Here is a 13,641-nt window from a genome sequence, read left to right as displayed (position 1 = left end):
TCTCAATTTGCATCTTCTGTTCCAACTAAAATTTACAGATTCAAAATGATATTAATTTAGAGCTGTGAGAAATTTGGGCGTGAGATATCGAGGACTTGGAGACCGTTATACCACCTGACAACTTGATTCACCATTAGAACAAATTCATAAGTGCAAAAAGTTTGAAAAAACTAATGAGGAACTTGTGGTCAACAATTCTTTGTTCTAACCATTTCTGTAGTTAAGCAAGCCATTTCATTGTAAGCTTGTAATAAAAATGCCAACTCTACCATGGCACTGTTTTAAATTAGATGGGTGATTTATCCCAAAGGCTTTTATACAGTCATCATATATGATGGAGCTTCCAGCCTTCTGATGCTTCAAAGCTACCAGTGGTCCCTGAATCCACCAATCAGTCAAGAGGTGTGGCATCCCTTCTTTGAGGCACCGGGCAAAGGGAGCAGTTCTCTCTGCAATTCCACAAAGCTCAGCCCCTAGAGAGCCAAAGTGGAAAGTTTGCTTTAGCACCCACTGGGTTATAAGATGAAAGAGCTTTGGGATGACATGGGTCTATGGATGGAGGACGAGGGGGAGCACTGAGCTTTTTATCCCGTCTGGCGTGCTGTGGCTGGGCTCGACCCACATCAGCTGTCCACTTTTCTCCAGCTGCCAGTTGCCATGCAGTCCAAAGCTGGCCTGTCTGCTGATGGATTACCTGAGCAAAAGAGTGCACCCCTTCATCCCCTTTTGCTCTGAATATACAGCTCTCACTACCCATCCTGAAAGCCCTTACCTGAGCACCCCTGCATGGCCCTGGGGTGCAGTTATAAAAAGATGAAGGGGTCTGGAGCTTGGGTCTGGTTGGGCTGGACTATAGTATTGGCAGGGGCTTGTGGGGGACTGCTGTAGCAGTGTTTATGGGGGCTATCCAGGATTAGTTGGCGGCTGGTGGTTATTGATTCAATTTGAGATGCTTTTCTATCTGCAAGCCACCTAAGGCCAGCGCACATGCTAGCTTCCTCCAATGGGCCCTAATCCCTGCTGGTTATAAAAGGAATATGCCTTTGGTGGTGTAGGAGATGCTCTGAATGCCTACCCTGCAGCAGAGTAGGCATCTGTCATGTGTGTGTTTGTTTGAGTCGGCACTGGGATCAGGGGGCTCGTCATGTTGGCTGCAGGTTTTAGCTGGTGCTGAGAGCTAGAGTAGAGAATGAGTCGCCAAACTTTTGGTATGTGCTTACAATTTGCGTCGTTGGTGGTATCCATGTCTCCAGCATTAACATGCATGCATGTTGTACTTAAAGTTGCAGGTCAGAACAACCGTGAGCAGCATTTTTACCAAGCAGTCAGTGACTTCACGAATTTGTAAAGTGAAAAAGCCAATGGGGCAGAGAAGGAGATATAGTCCCATGAAGCATCAAGCCTTTTTCAGCATTGTTGTCGAAAGGGTGGACTCATGTGTGTACGTCCAACAGCAATTTTTCAGGTACTATACGAAAATATAGTGCAAAACAGAGAGAGGTGCACACTTTTAAGATTCCAGAAATTATCCTGAGTTGCTCTTTGATCTGACAGATTGCCTTCAGGCTTGAGAAAGTCTACCAGATCTACCTTGAAGAATGAGCGAAAGCAGTGAAAATAAATGACAGTGACCAGAATAGAGGTAGAGGTGGAAACCAGAGGTTAACGAGAAGACGAACAGTGGCTGATGGATGATGAAAGAGTGATGCAGCTCTTTTTCTCATCCCCTCCCTCTCATGTATGTTTATTCTGAGATTGTCATTTGTCATTTGTGGAAGGCCTTTCTTTCAGTCCTGCGACAGCCAGTTCCAAATCATGTGCAGACAGATGGAGGGGCCAGCAATTCAAGGAGAGATGGGAACCAAGGCCAGCATCCCACTTTTGATGTCTCTCCCCAGGGCCTCATCCTCTCTGTCACTCCCCTAGATGGTGCTGACAGATGGAACTTCGAGACATGAACCCACTGGGGACAGTGACACAGAAATATGAAACAGAAGGACGGATGAGTGTGAAAGATAAATGGCTTGATGAATGGAAGGTGATGTATGACACAATGTCCAGTGCAGCAGCATCTCACCATTTCAGCCTTTCATCATGCATTATGCATGACTCGAATTTCATGTACCTCAGTGAGCATTGTGTTAATTGATAACACATTTTCACTTAGACAAATAGGTGTCAGAAAAGAATGTTGCTGAACGTCATCCCTGTCCTGATGGTCAGGTACCTCATTGTTATTGGTGCATCCATTAAGATGACACTAAAATAAGATTGCTGTATTAAAAAATAAGGGGAAAAATCCTGCTGCAGAGCTTTTGGTTAAAACATGGGGGATAAATAGTTTAACCATCAATGCTTTTACTTGAATTTCTGGAGCACATTTCCTTGCTTGGAATATGTTAAAGCACAGCAAGCCATAGAGGTGGAATGTGTTAACAGCAGTGCTGTTGCACCACTTTGAAGAAAGTAGTTAATGCAAAATGCTGTTGGTTTGTTCAGGGAGTTGATCATTCTGCAATTAACCACTAGAGGCTGACAGATTGCTGTGTCCAGCCACAGTGACTGATGAATATTCTGCAGTGCCACCCAAATTAAACGTAGTGAGATAATAGATACACATAAATAATTAGCATCCACTACAGTATAAAGAAGCCATCTTCAGCTGCAAGCAAGATGTCATGAGGAGAACATCAGATTTTGTTTATTTCTATGAATCAATTTCAGGCTTGATTGTAAGTCTGTTTGTTTCATAATTCATTCACAGTATGTCTAAAATTTGCTGCATGGATAAACCATCTAATCACTGATGAGGAGGACAGCAACAGAAATGCATTGGTTTGCTCTATAGATTGTTTAAAAACGTATAATGCTCCAGTCATTCGACATGATTCCAGTCACCCACTGTACAGGGAGTTCTCTTTCTGACTGTAGATACTGTTTGTTTCTGCAGGGAAAATAGTTACTAGTCATTACTTAACTAAGTATTAAGTCTTGTGATTTTTATTTTTGACCATTTTATTGCTTTGTTTCTACAGTGTATTTTTTAACTATGTATTTACTTCATAGTTTTTATTGTTTGTTTGACGCTGTGAGGATTCTGTACTGTTGACAGTACATCAAATTGCAACTCAGAAATATAAAAAATTTCTTTCATCCCCAAACCTTGACAACTCTATATCTATGCTGTTTAATAATAACATTTCCAGGATACATAATTACTTTAATTAATAAGTGAACCAAAAATGTTCTTCCTTGTCAAAAGAACTGGACCGTTGTTATTTTTTTTCTAGTTATTGAAGTAAATGAATTATGCAAGTATGAATGGATAATTGTTTTGGATCGGTGTCTTGCACAATGAGTAATTGGAGAAGATGTTTGCATTGTATGGTAGGATGGTACCAACCATCAGGGTGTTTCACCTACCACTCTTCCCATTTGCCACGCAGGTGACCTGGACATTTGGGACCGGAGGCCCTGGGGCTAACTTCCTGGAGCAATCTGATGCAATCTGGTTCCCTCTCTGCTTTACATTTGAATTAGGCGTTTGCTGACTTTTTATTTCAACTTTTTGATGAAGCTCTTTGTGTAATGCATCCATCTTTCCACAGACGTTGGACCGTTAATTTTGTCAAACAATGTCATTACAGGTGGTTTATGATTCTTGTTTTTAAAACTGGGGTAACACAGCAGTTGTTTCTTTCATCATCAATTTCACATACAGACTCAATCCATTTTGATGAATTTTTAGAGGATGTGTATCACAGTAGATGTATGTCACAATCAGCATCACCTAATGCGCCTGGATTTAGGATGTACTGTACTTGTACACTAAAGTTGAAGCAGCATTTCATTTTTTGCTGTGTAGGATGGTTTGTATCACATGCTGTCTCGCTTTCTTGTCTTTCTTTCCATTGTGCTGTTATGTTTTCCCATAGTCACAGACAGCTCGACCCTTGTCTCGCCCATAAACATTCCTTGTTTTGGAAGTCATGGGCGAGACATGAATAAATGAAAGTGCTTGGATCCCGTGTAATGGGAAAAAATTCCTGCTAGTATAGTCAGGTCTTGCAATTCTTTCATTATCTCCATACCATTAGATGAGCAAGCCTATAAGCAAGGTGGTGTTATGTTGTTGGTATTGAAAGACAAGTTTGTGTATTGTTTAAAAAGCAAATTTGCACTACACATTAATTTACTTGGTCTATAAACTGTCGCTGTTGTTGGTGAAGACGGTGAAGACGGTATGAATGCCAGTGAAGAAATGGAGAGAAGCAGTCATTTGATTCCTCTTTACCTCAAACTTTATCCCTCTCAGGCATTATGTAGTACAAGTGATGATGCAAGACTGAGCTTGGATGCACCTTCCCTACTCCCCCTTCTCCCATTCCTTTCCTTGCCTCACTCTTTCCTGTCTCAACAATCCCCACTCCTCTACCAACCCTCCCACCCAAGCCATGCTTTTGAATTGACATGGCACCCACCGGGTCGGGGACCAGGCTGGGGATTCTGAGGTGGCGCCCAGACTCGGATTATTTACAGGAGCTGTAGCGCTGTACAGACTGTGGTATTTCTTCTTCCAAATGCCATGGATAGAAAGGCATGTTATGGGAAATACAGATTCTCTACTCTGTCTAACTCCGTCCTTCTCTCTGCTGGTCTGTCTGTCTTGGAACCATTCTCATGCAGTCTCACATTATTTAATCAGAATGCATACAAGCTTTGTATTTATAGACACAACTAAAGAGTTTGTCCTTTTTTGGATCAAGTGTAGTGCAGGAATACATTGCACTTTCTGGAAAATAATACTGAGTAAAATGCATTCCTGCTTCCCTGAAACATATCAGCACACTGATGGATTGGAGGGATACCCCCGTTGACCACCAGGGCTCCCAAACTTCATGGTATCACTTCTCTAGCTTTTTATGACAAAGCAAAATGTTCTCCAGACTCTGTGACTGCTACTGGGCAAGACATCTGAGCCAGCCTGGATAAATGCTTCTGCAGGGGATAGCTAGCTGGGTCAGATAGGGGAAATGGTATGGATCCGATTCTGGCATTGATGCCATGTTCCACATGCCCAGAATAGCAGGCCGTTCACGGATATCTCAGTACGAACAAACACTGTAAATTAGAGGCCTGCATGTGGCAAAATGGTTTGAGAAGGGGATGGGGTGGGGTGGGCCAGTGGGGGACACTGCGGTTGGGAAGGAGAGGGTTGATAGGATTTGAGACTATGTGGGTTGGGGGTTGTTTCTGGGGAGTGTGAGGCAGTGTGGAGTCAGCAGGGGTCAGGTTTGCTGTCTTGGGTATCAGCATCCGGATACTGACGCCAAAACAGCACAAACTGGTGAAACGATTAGATGAAAGGGAGAGATGGATAGACCTCCGTTGTGGGTCACGCAGTTTCACGGCTACTGTAGCCCCCTGGAGAGATGAAGACATGGCAATATGGAGTGAATGAATGAGACAGCAAAGAGGAGAAAAACTTGGCGTCAGTTGGGGGTTGGGGAGGGGTAAGTTATGACATGGAAATCCTAGCCTGTTGGTCATGTTGGCCTGTGTGGGGCGTAGAGCGTTAGGAAGGTCTCAGAGCCTGGCTGCCTTCTACCTGGCACCGGTTAGAGCCTGGATACAAGGAATGAACCTGTCACTGACTCCCCTGCTTGTAAACAAACCAAATACCGTGGGAAGGATGAGGTGTGAAGCAGAAGATGCTGCTGTCTCCATGCCATGTCTCTCTCAATCTCTCTCTCCTTCCCTCTCTTGCTCTCGCGCTCTCTCTATTTCTCACTCTCACTCTCACTCTCACTCTCTCTCACTCTCTCTCTCTCTGTCTCCCTCTCTCTCTCTCTCTCTCTCTCTCTCTCTCTCTCTCTCTCTCTCTCTCTCTCTCTCTCTCTCTCTCTCTCTCTCTCTCTCTCTCTCTTTCTCTCTCTCTCCCCTCTCTGCTCATCAACCCCCAAATTTTTCCTCTTGTGTCAGCAAGAAATCAAATATCACCCCCTTCCTTTGCTGATGTCCTGAACTTACGAACTTTCTGAACAACATGTGCCATTTTATTTGTATGCCACGTGAACTATTGAGGCAAGCCAAAACCTGAACCTCAGCTCCTCACGCCTGAAAGACACTCTCAGAACTACATGAGTGCACGTGAACCTCAGAGAAAGATCCAGTTCCTGCCTGCCATTCCTAATGATGCCAGAATATTGATATTCAACTCTCCATCCAATATTTCAACATGTGCCCTGTAGTTTAAATTCTGCCTCATTCAGGGTAAATATAGATTTCTGTGCTCAGCACAGCATATTTAAGTTCGCTAGATTCAGCTAGTGTATTACCAATAAAATACTGTTCCAGAAAAGATAATATTGTAGTATCTATGGCAACCACAGGCTTTGTATACAGGAGATAGAGCAGCGATGCAAGCAGACATTTTTAACCTTGATGTTTTTGAAAAGATACCATTACAAGTTAGTCTGTAACTTCCCATTGCTAACCCACCTATGAAAGCCACTTTCAATGTTCTTTCCACTTTTGGATGCATGCCCCCCCCCCCTCCCCTCATCCTCCTCTCCCCGACAGGTCTCACAAACACAGTCTGTCATTTTAAATTTAATGCCTGAAAATAAGCACTGGTTTTTGTCCTGGGGGATCAAGAAATGACTAAGCAATGGCTGTGTGCAAAGCCTTGCTGGAGAGGCCCTAGGGTGAGGGAAAGGAGCTGGAAGGAGGAGCTGGCCCCCGAGACGCCTATAAGCCATCAGAACACACACTGGCCTGGCCACAAAAATGAGCCTCTGGCCAGTGTTGGCTACCCCTTTGGCTTTACACAAATACAAATCTCATTGACACACACATACATAGAAATGAGTGGAAAAGTGTGACTGGAGATGGCTGACGAGCATGTAGAGGGGAGGAAAGATGATGGGAGAATTTGGGAATAGAGGGGGAAGTGGGGGGGTCAGAGTGTTGCAAAGTCATTCATATTTCTCTCCCTCCTTGTACGAGCAAGCCAAACCTCACTGGCCAGAGCAGGGTTCCTCGTAAACAAGCCGCAATCACACAATGGCGCCTAAAACTCCAGAGAAAGAAAGAAATTGTTGTAATGAGAAAATAAAAGACAGGAACTGAGGAAAAGAATGAGAGAAAGAAGACATGCTTGCCTCCAGACTGACATGCTGATGAGGGGAACACACTCAGCAAAGAAAGGCAAAAAAAAGTGCAGATGTACTGCACAAGTATTTTACATGGTGGATGTTATGTAAGGGGCTCTACTCTAACCAAAGGCACCAATTTAACGTCATTTTTATGTGTGAAGTTTTATTGGTTATGCTGTCAGCTAAATAATTTTGTAATTTGTCAGGATCCCAATTTTGATCTCAAAACGAGTCTGAGAATCTGGATCATAAATTTTTGTGATTGTTTTGTACATGGAAACATTTCAGCTATAATCCACCAACAAAGCCAAAGTCAGAGCCTCTGCTGCATGAACATCTTTCTTTTCATCACGTTTCACTCCTTGAGCTCTACCATGATTGCACACAAAAGCAACAGGACCCCCTTCAGACTAATGTATTCATATTACAGGCAATTATATCTTATTACCATTTTGTATGAGAAGCGAGGCTCATTTGCAATATTTGCTCAGTGAATGTCTAAAAGTGTGAAGAGGAGGGAGCCTTGTTCTTCCTGCTGTGCTGTGATGCTGCAGGAGAAGTGTAGCATAGCACGAATTTTAATGACTCATTTCCCTCAACTGGAAGAAGAACAGGGGTGCTAATTCAGATACATTACTGCTAATAGCCCAAATAAAGCTTCTGAGAGCTTACTTTCTGGCTTGCCTAATGGAGGAGTATATATGGTAATGTTTGCCCTGGTCTGGCACTCATGAAAGGAATCTATTTTTTTAATGTTTCAACTTCTTCAAGCCATCCCTTTGTTGTACAAAGCGTGTAATCTAAATCAACATGAAACATTATATTCTGAGTGGTAATAGCACGAAGTGAGGTTCTGTACTTGACATGTCAACAAACACCATGTCATCAACTTTTGCGTCACATTCCTTTGGCACAGCTTATATTCCATGTTTCTTTGATGAAATGTAACACATATGGTCAAATAAGCCCTTTCACTTCTGCTTGCTTTAGAGCAGTGATGCTGTTAGTAATCATAGTGATGCATGTCTTTGTAGTGGTGAGTGGCAAGGATACATAAGAGCAGGATTTCATGGATGTGGCTGTGTGCAATTTAAACAACAAATGTGTCGTCTTAGACATTAAAATTTGCAAAATAGTTACACCAATAAAAATGCTGAATAATCAAAAGTGGAATATCTGGCTTCAAGGGGTTTTGTTGGCTACCCATCTTAGAACAAGCCGGCCAAAGACAATTTCACTCTGGTCCAATTAACTGGAGAACAAAAACAGTCGAAGTGTGTGGCTTTTGGAAATTGGTTACCAGTGGGTTTTGAGATGGATTTCTTCCACTCGCCAGAACTACAAGCCTTATCCTTAAATATACTCAAGGCAGAACACACCAGACTGCATTTGTGGATCAGTTTGTGTAGATCTTAAATCGGCATAATGAAACTCTGGCAGGGCGGGGCGGCAAATGTCCTTTTGCCTCTGTGTTAGTGCTACCAGTTTCCTTTAGACACTTACCAGAAAGCTGCCAAATGACAGTACCATTTAATGGCTAATACACACTAATGTCAAGCTCAGCATCTTTCACGTGAAAGTATGCTAAATGCAAAGGGTGAAAGGGTTTCTCTGTTGTGCTGTCTCTTTCCTCCAGACTCCGTTTTTGTTGCCGTGCGATGGAGTCTGTGGTGGTGTATTTAGGTGTACGGTTTGGGACAGGAAGAGGGGAAGCGCTGAGGTTATTTGATTGCTTCATTATGGCCATATATATGGCCATATATTTATGTATACTTTGTTACGTATGTCATTACATGTACACCAGTGAGTGTTTGTTTGTTTATGTGTGTGTGTGTGTGTGTGTGTGTGTGTGCGTGCATGCGCGCATGTGTGTGTGTGCGTGCATGCGCGCATGTGTGTGCGTGTGCGCGCGCATGCAACAGAGTAAAGAGGGCTCAGTGTTTGGACCACCCTGCGAGCTGGGCTGAGTGACAGCATGGGCCTCAAGTCTCTACACACATACACAGTCCACACACAATCAAGCACATACAGCATCCAAACATGCATCAGCGCAATCATTCTTAATGTCTTATGACCAAATACATATCAAGCTCCAAAGCAAACATGCAGTATTAAAATGAAATAAATCAGACTGGGATGAGGGGAGAACACACACTCTATGGTACAACACTACACGACCCAACAGTGTCCCAGCAAACGTACCTGCTGTCTCAAGCCTGCCCCTCAACCCCATATTTCTCTACACCTGATTTGAAAAGACAGGTCAAACATTACTTAGGTGCTTTAGGAATAATATTTTCCTTTTCACTGCAAACATTAGGAATAAAATTAATGTGGTGATGACATAAAGCTAAATTAAAATAAACTGTTACTTATTTTTAGGCCATTTTGACTGTAATTGATCATTAGTCAGCAGTTGGTTTTCTTTATTACATTTTGTTTGCAATGAATAGAGGCCTGAGTCCAACCATAGTGAAGTGTAAGCATCGTTAGCTGTGTATATTTAGGCTTCTGGTCAGAAACTCACAACGGTTTAGGCTGCGTTGATGTAATTTGTATCCTCTAATATAACACACTAACTCGTCAGGATATTGTTTTAGATCAATATTTATACAGTGGACAAAAATCCATTGTGTACAAAGTTAGTTGAGTAGTTTTTCCTAACTTTCACAAACATGCACTTCTTTTTTCTCACCACACTCAAAAACAATAATACTGCATGTTACTTAATTAAATCAGTGAAACATTTTTACACTAACAAATATTGAATAGATATGAAAGCTCCCAAATCTGTTAAAACAAAACCTGAGTCATGAGTAAAATCTAAGTAATATTTTCTAGTACGTCTGAACGAATTGATTTGGTTCAATTACCTACACAAATTGAGTAATTGTAACTGAATTTGGGGGGGTCGCACCCCAAAATGAGGGGGGACGGCACCTTGCCCAATGGTGCCTCGGCAGTGGCTGGGAGGTGAGCTGACACCTTCCACTGTCAGCTCACACTCTGAGGGATGTCCTGGCACGAGTGGGATTCAAACCACCGATGGCTGGGCGATCCGTCTTCAAGACATCTGCTCTACTGCTGAGCCACTGCCAGAGTGAGGGACCAGCGCCCCAAAATCCAAAAAAGGTGGAATCTGTTCCCTTCTGTTTACTTGATGTTTTTAAGTTGTTAGTTACATCTCCAATACAATTAAGTTGACTTGTTTAATAATTGCACTTATTAGAACTAACTGATATTTGTTAATATATTCTCAAAAAGGTTGGTGAAACATACACTTATTATTATAAATATTTAAACCGTGTAATATGTGAGTCAAATAATACTGTATTTTAAGTAAGTAAAATTAATTTACATGTGTCTATTTCACACAAATATTCCTGTTGGAGTTTTACAAATTAATTTTGATGTAGTCAAATCAAATACTCATCTTGATGATATTCAGAATTTTTATTAGAGCATGTATAACTATATATTATTGTCACATTTACTAGGTCCTTGAATCCTTTTTTAGAGTGCAATGACAAGACAAGAAGACAAGACAACTTTTTTTTGGAAACACATTGAGGACTAGTCAAACATTTATGCATGTCATTGTCTTTTGACAGACCAATACTAAAATGTCTCTTAATCAAATCAAAGTAAACCATTTTCTCTCACGTGTTCTATCATTTGTTTACTTTGTGATAGCACAAACATGTACCAACAAGAAAAGAACTTCCAAATGAATATTGTAATTGGTTGTAATCACAAATGGTGAATCCAAGTAACATATCCAAGCTAAAAGCGAAATGTTCAAGTGGTCACATCATCCCTTTAATAAATAAAGGATGGAGTATTAGATCAACGTTTTTGAATTGCTAGCAATATCTGGCTCCACGGATATGACTGTGAAGTCGGAGAGGAATCATGAAATCCTGGATCTGCAGAACTGTCTCTGGTAGTTCAGGAGGAAAGATATTGTTTAAGATTGAAAATTGAGCACCTTACAAATTCCATAAGCTGTATTATTTCAGTTCAATTAAATAGCTACAAATTGCATCACTGATTAAATAGTTCCGTTTGACATCTCAACCTCTTCTGCGTGGATTCTAAATGTCAGTCAGTCAGTCATCTACAGATTACCACAGCTGTATCCGCCGCAGCGGGTCACGGGGAGCCGGAGCCTATCCCGGCGGCATAGGGCGTGAGGCGGGGGACACTCCGGGCATGATGCCAGTGCACCGCAGAGCCATGGATTCTAAATGTCAATGTTTATAGTTTGATATGATTGTTGCATAAGCTCAAGTCCCAAAAATAGGATTGCTGAGAGATAAAGAATTGAGCAATTTATAAAGCAGCTGTCCTAAATGAGAAGCTGGTGTTTGTGCATGAAAAGCCAATAGCAGCTTTTCTTTATTATTCCTCTAGCTTTTAAAGTGCATCCTTTGGCTGTCTATGTACAGCACATTAAACATGAGACTGTAGTGAAAAAAGTGTCCCAGCTGGACAATCTGTATCTGAATTTGCACGCCTCTCATTATTTGCTGAACATGTGAACAATCGTTGAACATTCTTTTGAATAAATGGTACTTTTCGGATGTACGGCTCTGCGCACGCCACATCACTTCCTGGGAGCGTCCTCGCTGGTGGGATACAAGTATCTATGGTAACAAATCTCAAGTAATTAAAAACTGCATTAAACCTAGCAAAGTCAACCCTTATAGTTATTGAAAATCACTCCAGAGTTGTCTTAATCTTAATTTTAAAGCTGTTGCTGTTGTTTGTGCTGCACTGCAACATATACTGAGTGTGGACTGTTTGCATGCTGTAATTTTTCCATTGGAAACAATAAGCATTTCACATCCTCCTGGGTTTATCGCGACGTTGTAGACTTTGAACATACTAAATAACATGTCAGGACAGAATTCCAAACGCAGCCTTTCAGATTTTTGGTAAGCGGGGCTTGGATCAAGTCAATTTCTCTTCCACTTGCAATGAAATATTTCATAAAATTACATTAAATACCAATGTCCCAATGTCACCCACTGCTGTAGCCTTGTTCGTGCACATTTCTGTTACTCTTACTGACCTTTTCATTGATACAGCTGCAATTTAACAGTAATCAGAACACTTATTACAGTATCATTTTGTTGGATGCATGACTCAGTCTAATAAGAGCTTTGCAAAGCAGAACAGCATTTTGCAGTAGCAGAAAGAGAAGGGAGGAAAGCCAGGTTTGCTGGTTGACTGACTGGGGATATCAGAGAAGGAGGAAGCAAGAACTGTGCTGAGCTCTCTCCAATGATTAAAAGCAGTGTACACATGAACCATTTAATTGGACTAAGGGATAATAAATGTAGCTATGACCACTAGCATACGTAGGTGGAGTAAATGTGCATCTGTGTGGGTGTTTGTGTCTGTTTGTGTCTGTGACTATTGTTGTGGGCAACTTCCTGACTGATGTGTCACACCCTGCAAATCTATTCTTAATCCTAGGACTCATCCGTGTTCTGCATGCTGCTAATTACTTTCAATATATTTCATATCACAGTTGACTCATTCTGTGTTACTGTCGTGACTATGTATCTATCATATCGTGGGATTTGTGCATTTGAAGCAGGAGGATTTATGATGACTAATGTCCTCCTGTATCATTTTTACTTTTCTGATGTCACTGTGATACATATTAACAAGAACATATGTGAGGAAGATGAAGACAGGTTGGCGGTAAATGGAAAATAGAAGTGCTGACGTAAGCGTATCAATTCAGCAAGGAATGTCAGGGGCTGACGATGGAGCTATGTGTCTGTTTCCAAGGTAAAGGTGGTCATTAGTGGTGTCTCTAATTAGACTGTATACGTCATGAGTGACATCAGCACTTGAGGTATTGTAGGTGTTAATTTGTCATCAAATTTTCACTTTTTAAAGTGCTTGCATTCTTTATAATCTTTTCCTAAAGAAATCTGTTTGATATACTTCTCATCCCGTTTCCTTTACAACTCTATTTTTCAGATTCTTCCCCGATAATTTATTCTTGTCTTTCATCTTATACTCTAATTTGCATTTCTTTTTGTCTCTGACTGCTTTTTCCCTTCTTGTCATCATCTTTTCCATGTTCAAAGCACAGCTTAGGCAAAGGCACAAACGTTCAGAACTCCTACAACAAACCATGATTTTCTTTGTTGATAATCCAAGTGCTTGGCTCGATGATAGTATGAATAGCCAACTCATCTTAACGGATTCCAGGCCCCTCTCACAATGTGACTTTTTTATTATTATAAGTTGTATTTAGTGTCATAGTTGAGTTATTTCTCAATCCGATGCTCTTCCAAGATCTAATGGGCAATTATCTGTGCAGGAGAAGTTAATGGGTGTCCCATTTCACAAAGTCCCCAGTGATTTATGTCAATGAGTGCCATTGTGTGGAAACGTGGCAGATCCATGCAAACCGCTTGACTTGTTTAGATTTTCTCTATGGAATCCCACACCCATTGTAAGC

General features: G+C 41.5%; 1 protein-coding gene across 1 annotated transcript in view; it reads left to right on the top strand.

The window, feature by feature from the left end:
• Positions 1 to 13,641, top strand: part of ankfn1b (ankyrin repeat and fibronectin type III domain containing 1b) — a 107,979-nt gene that overhangs the window by 38,320 nt on the left and 56,018 nt on the right. The gene's annotated exons all lie outside the window — the stretch shown is intronic.

Source organism: Antennarius striatus, chromosome 21, assembly GCF_040054535.1.
Source record: "Antennarius striatus isolate MH-2024 chromosome 21, ASM4005453v1, whole genome shotgun sequence".
Lineage (NCBI taxonomy): Eukaryota > Metazoa > Chordata > Actinopteri > Lophiiformes > Antennariidae > Antennarius > Antennarius striatus.
Note: the sequence above shows the minus strand (reverse complement) of the source record. Positions and strands in the feature narration are given on the sequence as shown.